Here is an 11,795-nt window from a genome sequence, read left to right as displayed (position 1 = left end):
CACTAAACATGTAGTGATGGCAACTATACTTTGCTGGAAACCAAGAACTCTCTAATTGGACTTAAGACACACTTAGGAGAGGCAATTCATGCATGGTATAGTAAACACAGAGCTTGTATTGTCATAGATCTTAGAAGAGAGCCTGCAACTACTACTTTACTAAACCAACATAATCCCTAACTTATACACTCTAATTATTTGTTATGACACTCACAGATAAGTTTAGTTCTCTCCCTTAATCAAGAAAACAGATGGAGACCATTACAGAAATCAACAACCAAAATTCAGGATTGTGGATTCAGTTCTATTAAAGACATTTATGAAACACCCAGCACCTAAGGTATAGACAATGTTGTGGAGGATGAAGCTGACAGATTGTAGAGGCCAGATGATCAGGTAGTTTTCTATGAGACTGTGTCCAGTAGTAATGTAAGAATTTATGCACGTAAAGTTTCACCAACATGGCTGCCTTAACATGAGAAGAACAAAGTCTATAATAATATATGTGAACAATATGAGGCTTTACCCCTACAGAGAGAAGAGCAGACAACCAAGGAGGTAGCAAAATAGTCTTACATGAAGAAAAGCCTATCAAAGGGCTATCTGATACCAAATGGTCATCTCTGAAAACATGCATACTAGTAACATTATACAAACTGAATAGGCTGTGTTTATTCAGCTAAAGGAACATAGTAATAAAAGAATATTTATTCTGCTAAATGAACATAGCAATAGTATTATTCCTAATTATATAATGCTATGGCCATAGATCAATGTCTCATTCATCATTCATCAGAGAGGCTTCTTACATTAAATACTAATAATACAAAGACATACAAATTGGACAATTCACAGAGAATGAGAATTTTTGAACATTCATCACTAAAGAGATGTCTTATAAAACTCTTTCCCTTCACTGTTCAAGGACAAGGAAGCAGAAAGATTCTTAAGAGCTAGAGGCAATGGATTAATCTAAGAAAACAGCATCTTTCATACTCAACATGGTTGATGCATACAAGACATCACAGATACTGTGACAGCAGGTGTAAGGCCTGCACTAGTTCAAACCATACGAAATCTCAGCACAGAGAATGAGGAGTGGACAGGGGTCACAATTCTTACCAAGAAACTATTTGCAATTGGTACCATCTGGGAAAGGGAAAAGAAGTTTTATCCACTAGACTATCACTGAGTATATCAATGACATCCCAGAGATAAGCCCATACCTAATAGTGGCTTACCAGTAGAACATGGACTTCATTTTCAGAAACAGGCCAGTAAACAGGCATAAGGCACTATTTTTACCGGCACATTTCATAGGAATTACTTTGAGCCCAACATCCCATTTCCTTCAGTGTCCAGATTAGCATTAATATCTGGGAATGATTGATTCAACACGAGAGACTTTTCAAGATACAGGCCACATTGTATGATGGGTCAAGGTTAATTAAAGACTAACTGTACAGGAGATAGACTATGATTCCTACTTACATACTTCAGAAGGAGAGAAATCTTTACATGGGGCACATGAGTTGCAGATAAATCAGGCTTGTGAACATTAGACCAAAATGCCAGCCCCAAAAGTTCAAACACCATGTAACCCCACTAAAATGGGACCTGGTACAGTCACCTCCACATTCAGATAGCACAGTGGTAGTTGCTAGCAACCAGGTCAGTGAGAAATGATAGATGCCATTCAATCAGAACCTCATTTCAGTTGGAGAATATGAACAGTCATGACATTTCCATGTCACTTTGAATGTACCTACTTTTCCAAACACAGTCTTAAATTCTAATAAACATGCTTAGAAACATTAATTATATATGCAACAAAAATGAATGGAGCTTATACTTACTTGTGACATTGTCTCCAAATGAATTGGTGGCAACTTACTTGGCAGAAAGTGGAGCTAGCTGGAGTGGCAGAGCTAAGGAAAACACAGCAGCTTCCCTCTGGTGTCCTTTGAGGCTGGCTGCTGACTTCACAATCAGCTAGGTGGGGACTGGACTGCTTCACAGTTCTAAGCCCTTTATTGCATCATCAAATCTCATCTCCCACTGAGACCATCTCCCAAGTTTCAGCCATTAGTATATAAGCACAATGACAGATTGAATAACCACGAAAGAGTTCATTTTTTTGTCTTACATAGAATTGTTTTTTTTAATTTATTTATTTTATATAACCAAATCCATTTAAATGAAAACAAATATTTATAGACAATATTTGGGAATTTGGACGTTGTTCTTTCCAAACTACTTCCTGCTGGTAAGGGGCGCTGTCATGGGGGATTCGAAGAAGATTCAGAAATCCTGGTTGTAGTCTGTCAGGCTGCTTTGTCCAGCTGTTTTGAAAGTAGGATCACCTGGTACTCTGTTTCAGGTGGTCTGGCTTGATCAAAACACATTAGTCTGGAAGGACTCCACATCTTTTCATTTTCTGTGGAAACAAAAATAGAAATCCTTTTCCCCAGTAACTTGTCCTTGAAATTAAATTTTGGAGTCAAAGCATTTTTTTAATTTAATTTATTATTTTACATGTCGATTCCAGTTCTCTCTCCCTCCCTCCCCCCCCCTTCCCTCCCATTTACCCTCTCTGCCCTCTCACATGCACTGTAACCACCCTCCCATCCCCCCACCCCAAATCCATATGTAGGGGTATGTCATCCAGTAGGGGTTATGTAGATCTGACAGGTCATGTGAAGTAGGGACTAGGGCTTATCTCCTGTCTCTAGATTAAGGCAGTTATCCCTCCATGGGGGATGTGTTCGCAAAGTCCTTTTATGCTCCAGGGATACATCCTGGCTCCATTGTCTGAGGTCCCTTACATTGCTCAGTCTTTCTGGCTGTGACCCATATTCAGGGGGGCCTGAGTCAGTCCCATGCTGGCTTCCCAGCTATCAGTCTGGTGGCCCGTTAGCTCCTCCTTGTTCAGGTAAGCTGTCTCTATGTGTTTCTGCCACCTGGTCTTTATTAATAGGGTTATTTGGTGTTTTGTTGACTAGTTTCTTGAGTTCTTTGTATATTTTGGAGATCAGCCCTTTATCGGATATAGGATTGGTGAATATCTTTTCCCAGTCTGTGGGCTGCTGTTAGGTCTTGTTGACTGTGTCCTTTGCCTTCTAAGTTTGAAGAGGTCCCATTTATTAATTGTTTCTCTCAGTGTCTGTGCCCCTGGAGTTATGTTCAGGAAGCAGTCTCCTATACCAATTTGTTCAAGGGTACATCCTACTTTCTCTTCTAAGAGGTTCAATGTGGCTGAATTGATGCTAAGGTCTTTGATCCATTTGGACTTGAGTTTTGTGCATGGCGACAGACATAGGTCTATCTGCAGTCTTCTACACACCATCCTCCAATTGTGCCAGCACCATTTGTTGAATATGCTGTCCTTGCCCCATTGTATAATTTTAGCTGTTTTGTCAAAAATCAGGTGTTCTTAGGTGTGTGGGTTAATATCAGGATTTTCAATTCGATTCCATTGATCTACCTATCTATTTTTATGCCAATACCAGGCTGTTTTAAGAACTATAGCTCTGTAGTAAAGCTTAAAATAAATATGGAACGCTTCACGAATTTGCATGTCATCCTTGCGCAGGGGCCATGCTAATCTCTGTATCATTCCAATTTTAGTATATGTGCTGCGGAAGCAAGCACTCTTACATAGAATTGTTAGGAGTAGGTTTTTCACCCATCGCTGGTCTTGTCCTGCTGCCACGCCAGCCTCAACTAACACACCAAGACTCTGTATTTGATATAATGCTGTTGGCCAGATACTTGTTTCTTATTGGCTAGCTCTGTCTTAATATGTCACCCATTTCTATTAATCTAGTGTTTCCATGTAGTCTCATCTTACAAGCATCTGCTCTTCCCAGTCTCTCCATGTTGACTCCTCCCTACGTCTTCCTCTTTCCTCCTTTTCTCCTCGTCCCACCTATCTTGTTTTCCTATTGGCCAACAGCGCTTTATTCATTAACCAGTATGAGACTGACATCTCCCATCATAGAATTTGAGGATTAGGGTGTATTTGTGATTGTACCTCCCTGCTCATAGTCAAGACCTACCTGATTGTTTAACCCACATCCACTACTTCTTTCTTTCTCTTTGAGGTACAGTTTATAACCCTGTCATTGGTGGTGGTAACATTTTAGAAAAGTTATTGCCATATATAGATCCAGGTGTTAGAAGAGGCTTCAACATACCAGGAAATATCCTGGTTAACTCACCATATATTTTCACAAAGATCCATGGGCATGGAGCAGCTAATGAGATTATGGTTGGAAAATATATCCTAAATCACATGCTCAAAAATCTTCCTGTATACCACTATAGATCATGGTAACTGAGTATCATGCAGCTAGAACACATTATGTTGAATATATTGAAGGAAATATTTCAATGTTGCTTAGTAAATAGCTCATCTCTAAACTATATCGGTAGCTCAATATTGGTTCTAGAATAATATAAAAAAGGGAGAGATAGAGGCAGAATATTATTTAAGGGAAAGAATGATAATGAAATTAGTAGCAATACAACATTTTTTTCATTTTTGTTTTTATTTTTGAGATGATTTATACATCTAGGTTTTAGTCACCCTGAACTTAAAGGTATCCTGTTTCTGATTCCGGGGCACTAGTGTTTCCAGAATATGCCACTGTCCTTTTTCTAAGCCCTTGTATTACTTACTTTTCTATTGATGTGATAAAATACCTTGACCAAGGCGACTTGTAGAAGGAAGGGATAATTCAGGTTTATGGTTCCAGATAAATAGTTCATAGTGGCAGTGGAAACAGGATAGCAGGCAAAAAAGTTAGGAAACTGAGACCTCAGATCTCCATATCAGAAAGACCAAACTAGAACTGGACAAGGCAATGAACTCTCAAAGCCCTCCTCTAGTGGATGATGTCCTTCTCCCAACAAGGATCTACCTCCTAACAGTTTCACAATTTCCTCAAAGAGCACCACCATTCACGTCCATGAGCCTATGTGGGACCCTTCTTATTTAAAACACAAAGGTATCTGTGGGAAACTAATACAATTACTTGCCATGCCCATGGAGCCCAAGTATCAAGATGGTGGAGGGTGTCGGGATTGAAGCACTTAACAGATGACCACGAGAAGTGAAGAAGAAGGTGCTCACAGAGAATAATGGGCTTATATATCCAAGCCAGTGGATGGACTAAGCATAGGAGGTCAAGGTATGGGCACTGCATACTGGACACTTCTAAAAACAACCTTGTTTGCTCAATCTTGAGCACACAGAAGCTCTATAGCTGGGCATGAAGGAAGAGAGATGTAAGGGACAAGTACTTAAATTTCCCAACAGTTCCTCCCTTTTTATTTTTTAAATGAAGTGATCCCTGTCTTAGGTCACCAGGGGGACAAATACCTTACCATCATGGGGAAATGCTTTCATCATTCACTGTCTTAGGTTGCATTGATCTCACTCGGAATTGCCCATCATTGGTTACCCCTTCTCCAGTATATGTAGCCATACTTGGGCTTATTTAGGTTACACTGCCAAGGCCATGAGTGTCTGTAGGGTGATACTTGCCTGTCTATTGTACCGGTTTCAGAAACAACAGAGAATTTAAATGCAGGCACAAAACCCAGACCCTGAGTAGAGATAAAGCAATAGACCCTGATCAGTGCTGTACCCATTCCCCAACATGGGACATGAAACTTCACCAATTATTTTTTCTAAAACCGTCTTTTCAGTCACTTTTCTATGTAAACAATGTTTGGGAATTTGACTGCTTTCTGCTGGTAAGGAGCACTATCATCGGGATCCTAAGAAGATGCAGAAATCTTTGCTGTAATGGTTGCCTTGCCCCAGCTGTTTTGAATGTTGGATCACCTAGAACACTGCTTCAGGAGATCTTGCTTGATCAAACCATGTTAGTCTGGAAAGAATCCACAGCTTTTTATTTTCTGTGGAAGCAAAAATAGAAATTCCTTTCCCTAGTAACCTGTCCTTAGACTTAAATTTTGAAGTCAAGGCATTTTTAAAATATGTAAATTGGATTAATCCAGCAGCATTTCTTTTAACAGTTGTTGCTATTTCCTCATCTCCCTTATCTGAAGAAAGACCCTTACGCCTTTGTCCCCTATGAGTTTTTAATGACAACGTCACAGCTTATGGCAGAGTTCTTCAATTTCCTTTATTAGTTTCCACCTCCAAGTCCAACTCCAACTCAGAAGATGCTAACAATTTTGTATCATTCTCTTTACTGGGGGACTGACTAATTGGTACTTTCTATCTAGTTTCCTCCTCTTGAACCTCTGTAAAAGCCTCCTTAGTGGTCTCTAGTTGATTTTTTCACTTTGGCTATTAGCAAGGCATCTTTGAATAACCTCCAAAAAGAGAAAGTGGCCATCAGAACACTGTCAGGATCCTCTTTATGTATCTTCTTCTGTAGGTCTGATTTTATTTGTTCCCAATCAGGCCATATAAGATTAGAAGTTTAAAGTCACTTTGTCCTGCTGGTCCACTGCTCCAGGTGAGCATTGGGCCAGAGAGGGGGTTCAACAACCCCTCCAACTCTGTGGAACTTCCTGGGTCTGCTCTGAGCACACCACACCTATCCACACAGGATCACCTTGAGCCCACACGCACCTCATCTTTGGATCTCATCACCTCAGGTGCTCTACCAGAGGTGAGTCTGGGAACAGTTCAGGCCAACCTCCCACACACACACATCCATCCCTGGGCACTCCATGGGTTACCTCTGCATTTCACTCCCCTCTGTATCCTGGCCCTGGATAGTACAGTCCTGGTACTCTGCTCCATACAAAACCCAGAGCCTGTGTTCCCCCATCCTTTGTCCTGCTGGCCTGCTGCACTGGGTGAGCATCGGGCCAGAGTCATTGGAACTTCTGGTGTCTGCTCTGAGGACACTGGACCCACCTATACACATAGGACCACCTTGAGGCCCCACTCACCTCATCTTTGGATGCCATCACCTCTGTCCTCTGCCAGAGGAACACCTGGAGGCCACACTCCCCTGATCATTGAACAAAATCACTTGCCCTCTGCTTGAGGAGACTACTCCAAGAGAGTTCAGATCATGCACAGTTGTAGTCATCGAACTCCTGACCTCCCCTACACACACACACCGGGAGCACCGTGTAGAGATAGAAAGACTCCACCTGTACCCACTGTAAGAAGCAATGGTAAGACAGCAACACAAGAAAATACACAACAACAGAAAGACTAGTATGACACCACCAGAATCTAGGGACTCTGCACCAACTATACCTGAACATACCAAAGCAGATAAAGCAGAAGAAAATGCCTTAAAAAATAACTTCATAAATATGATAGGGGCCCCCAAAGAAGATATGAGAAAATCCCTTAAAGAAACAGAAGAAAAACAAATAAAAATGGGAAAAAATATAGGAAAAGACCAAACAAAAAATAAGTAAGAAATGAACAAATCTCTTAAAGAAAATAAGGAAAGCCAAGAAAAAACAAAATGATGAAGAAAAAATTCAAACAGTTCAAGACCTGAAAACTGAAAGAGAGACAATAAAGAAAACGCAAACAGAGGGAATGCTAAAAATAGAAAAACTGGGCAAATGTTCAGGAACTAAAGATGCAAGCATAACCAACAGAATACAAGAGATCGAAGAGAAAATCTAGGGCACTGAATATAAACTAGAGGAAATAGATTCATTGACCAAAGAAAATCTTAAATCCAACATATTCTTAACACAAAACATTCAGGAAATATGGGACATCATAAAAAGGCCAAACCTGAGAATAATAGACAATGAAAAAGGCAAAGAAGTCTAGCTCAAAGGTGCAGAAAACATATTCAACAAAATCATTAAGAAAACTTTCCCATACTAAAGAAGTACATGCCTATGAAAGTACAAGAAGCATACTGAACACAAAATAGACTGGATCCCCCAAAAAAGTCACCACACCACTAAATAATCAAAACACCTAACATACAGAACAAAGAACAAATATTAAGAGCAGCAAAGGAAAATGGTCAGGTAACATATAAAGGCAGACCTATCAAAATTACTCTTGATTTCTCCATGGAAACTCTCAAGACCAGAAGGTCGTAGATAGTTGTTCTTCAAATACTAAGAACTCACAGAGGCCAGCCACATCTACTATACCCAGCAAAACTCTCAATCACTATAGACAAAGAAAATAAACTATTCAATGACAAAGCCAGATTTTCAGAATATATATATGCACAAATCCAGCACTATAGAAAGTCCTGGAAGGAAAACTCCAACCTAAGGAAGTTTACTATTCCCACAAAGATGTAGGCAATAAATAATCCCACTTTACCAGAAGCCAAAATAAAAATCAGCGTCAAACTTCTCACAATACCACCACCAACAACAAATCTAAAGCAAAGAGTAATTAACAATCAATGATCCTTACTTTCCCTCAAAATTAATGGTCTTAACAGGCTGACTAAATGGATACGAAGACAGAATCCATCCTGCTGCTGCAAACAAGAAATAAATCTAAGCTTCAAAGACACACATTACTAAAGAGTAAAGAGTTGGGGGAAAATCTTCCAATCAAATGGACCCAAGAAGCAAGCTGTTGTAGCTATCCTAATATCTAATATGTTAGACTTCAAACCAAACCAATCAAAAGAGATGAAGAAGGTTATTTCATACTCATCACAGGAGAAGTCCATTATGATGAAGTCTCAATTCTGAACATCTATTCCTCAAATACAAAGGCACATACATTCGTAAAAGAAAAGCTACAATTGAAAGCTCACATAAAACCTCACACACTCATAGTGGGAGACTTCAACACCCTATTCTCACATCTAAACAGGGCAAGCAGACAGAAACTTAAGAAAGAATCAAAAGAACTAAGAGAACTTATGTCCAAATTGGATTTAACAGATATCTATACAGTATTCCACCCAGACACAAAGAATAAACCTTCTTCTCAGCTCCACATGGAACCTTCTCTAAAATCGACAACGTACTAGGCAAAATAAAAAACCTCAACAGATACAAAAAATGGAACAATTCCCTGTATCTTATCAGATCACCATGTTTTAAGGTTGAAATTCAACAACACAAATTGCACAAATCTTACAACTTCATGGAAATAATGACCAATTCTTCGGTCAAGGAGAAATAAAGAAAGAAATTAAAGATTTCCTAGATTTCAACAAGAATAAAGACACAACATACCTGAACTTATGGGCCACTTTGAAAGCAATGATACTAGAAAAGTTTATTGAACTAAGTGACAATAGGAAGAAAATGGAGGATAGTAACATTAGAGAATTAACAGCACAACTAAAAGCTAAAAGCCTTAGGAAAAAAAAAAGGAAATTCAACCCTGGAGGGATAGACACCAAGAAACAATAAATTTGAAGGTTGAAATCACTAAAGAAACTAGGAAAAAATTACAAAGAATCAATGTAACAAAGACTTGGTTTATCGAGAAAATCGACAAGATAGAAAAACCTTTATCCAAACTAATTAAAAAGCAGTGAGATAATATGAAAATCAACAAAATCAGAAATGAAAAGGGGGACAATACAGCAGACACTGAAAAATCCAGAAAATTTTCCGGCCATGCATTGAAAACCTATACTCCACAAAATTTGAAAATTCAAAGGAAATGAACAAATCTCTGGATAGCTATCACTTACCAAAATTACCAAGAACAAACAAACAAATTAAATAGATCTATAACCCCTAAGGAAATAGAAGCAGTCATCAAAAGCCTTCCGACCAAAAAAAAAAAAAAAAAAAAAAAAAAAAAAAGCCCAGGGGCAAATGGCTTCAGTGCAGAATTCTACCAGAAATTCAAGGAGGAGCTAATACACATATTCCTCAAATTGTTGCACACAATAGAAGCAGAAGGTTCATTCTAAACTCTCTCTTTGAGGCAACATTTACCTTCATAGCCAAGCCACACAAAGACATAACTAAGAAAGAGAACTAAAAAACAATACCCCTCATGAACATGGATGCAATGAAAAAAACTCATTAAAATACTGGCAAATCCAATCCAACAGCATATCAGAGATACCATCTACCACGACCCAGTAGGCTTTATCCCTGGGATGCAGGGATGGTTCAACATATGGAAATCTATTAATGTGATCCACCATATAAACAAAATGAAAAAGGAAAATCACATGATCATCTCACTAGACTTTGAAAAAGCCTTTGACAAAATCCAACACACTTTCATGATAAAGGTCTTGGAGAGATCAGGGATAACAGGAACATACATACCATACCTAAACATAATGAATGCATTTTACAGTAAACCAACAGCCAACTGAATGGAGAAAAGGTTAAGGCAATTCCTCTAAAATTAGGAAAAAGACAAGGCTGCCCACAGTCTACATATCTCTTGAATATTGGTCTTGAAGTTCTAGCTAAAGCAATAAAACAACAAAAGAAGATCAAGGGGTTACAAATTGGAAAGGAAGAAGCCCAAATGTCACTGATTGCAGATGATATAACAGTTTACATAAGCGACCAAAAAAGAAAAAAAAAACCTCTGCAAGGGAACTACTACAGCTAAAAAATATGTTCACCAAATATGCAGGATACAATAAAAACTCAAAAAATCAGTAGTCCTACTTTATTCAGATGACAAAGGGGCTGAGAGTGAAATCAGAGAATCATCACCATTTACAATAGCCACAAACAACATAAAGTGTCTTGGAGTAATGCTTACCAAACAAGTGAAAGGCCTATATAAAGAGAACTTTGAGTCTTTAAAGAAAAAGAAATTAAAGAAGATACAAAAAAATGGAAAGATCTCCCATGCTCTTGGATAGCTAGGATATACATAATAAAAATGGCATTCTTACTAAATCAATCTACAGATACAATGTAATCCCCATCAAAATTCCAGCACAATTCTTCAAGTACCTTGAAAGGACAATAATCAACTTTATATGGAAAAAGAAAAGAACCAGGATAGCCAAAACAACCCTGTACAATAAAAGAACTTCGGGAGGCATCACCACCCCTAACTTTAAGGTCTACTACAGAGCTATAGTTCAGAAAACAGCCTGGTATTGGCACAAAAATGGACAAGTAGACCAACGGAATCGAATTGAAAATCCTGATATTAACCCACACACCTACAAACACCTGATTTTTGAAAAAACAGCTAAAAGTATACAATGGGGAGAGAAAAGCATCTGCAACAAATGGTGCTGACACAATTAGATGATGGTGTGTAAAAGACTGCAGATAGACCCACATCTATTGCCATGCAAAAAACTCAAGTCCAAAAGGATCAAAGGCTTGAACATAAATCCAGCCACACAGAACCTCTTAGAACGGAAAGTAGGAGGTACCCTTGAACAAATTGGTATAGGAGACAAATTCCTGAACATAACTACAGTAGCACAGAGACTGAAATCAACAATTAATAAATGGTACCTCCTCAAACTTAGAAGCTTCTGTAAGGCAAAGGACACAGTAGACAAGACCAAACAGCAGCCCACAGACTGGGAAAATTTTTTCATCAATCCTACATCTGACAAAGGGCTGGTCTCCAAAATATACAAAGAACTCAAGAAACTAGACAACAAAACACCAATTAACCCTATTAATAAATGGGGTACAGAACTGAAGAAAGAATTCTCAATAGAGGAAATCAAATACCCTGAAAGACACTTAAGAAAGTGTTCAATATCCTTAGCTATCAGGGAAATGTAAATCAAAACAACTTTGAGATACCATCTTACTCCTGCCAGAATGGCTAAAATTAGAAACACCAATGACAACTTATGCTTGAGTTGTCCACTCCTCCACTGCTTGTGGGAGTGCAA

The 11,795-nt window shown here is 38.7% G+C and overlaps 1 non-coding gene across 1 annotated transcript; it reads right to left on the bottom strand.

The window, feature by feature from the left end:
• Nucleotides 1-3,547: 3,547 nt before the first annotated feature.
• LOC127218505 (U6 spliceosomal RNA) lies at nt 3,548-3,651 on the bottom strand. The gene has a single exon (XR_007834200.1). It is a non-coding gene; the product is annotated as a U6 spliceosomal RNA (small nuclear RNA).
• Nucleotides 3,652-11,795: the final 8,144 nt, after the last annotated feature.

The sequence above is a fragment of the Phodopus roborovskii genome, unplaced genomic scaffold (assembly GCF_943737965.1).
Source record: "Phodopus roborovskii unplaced genomic scaffold, PHOROB, whole genome shotgun sequence".
In the NCBI taxonomy this organism is placed as follows: Eukaryota; Metazoa; Chordata; class Mammalia; order Rodentia; family Cricetidae; genus Phodopus; species Phodopus roborovskii.
This window is presented reverse-complemented; position numbering and strand designations above follow the sequence as displayed.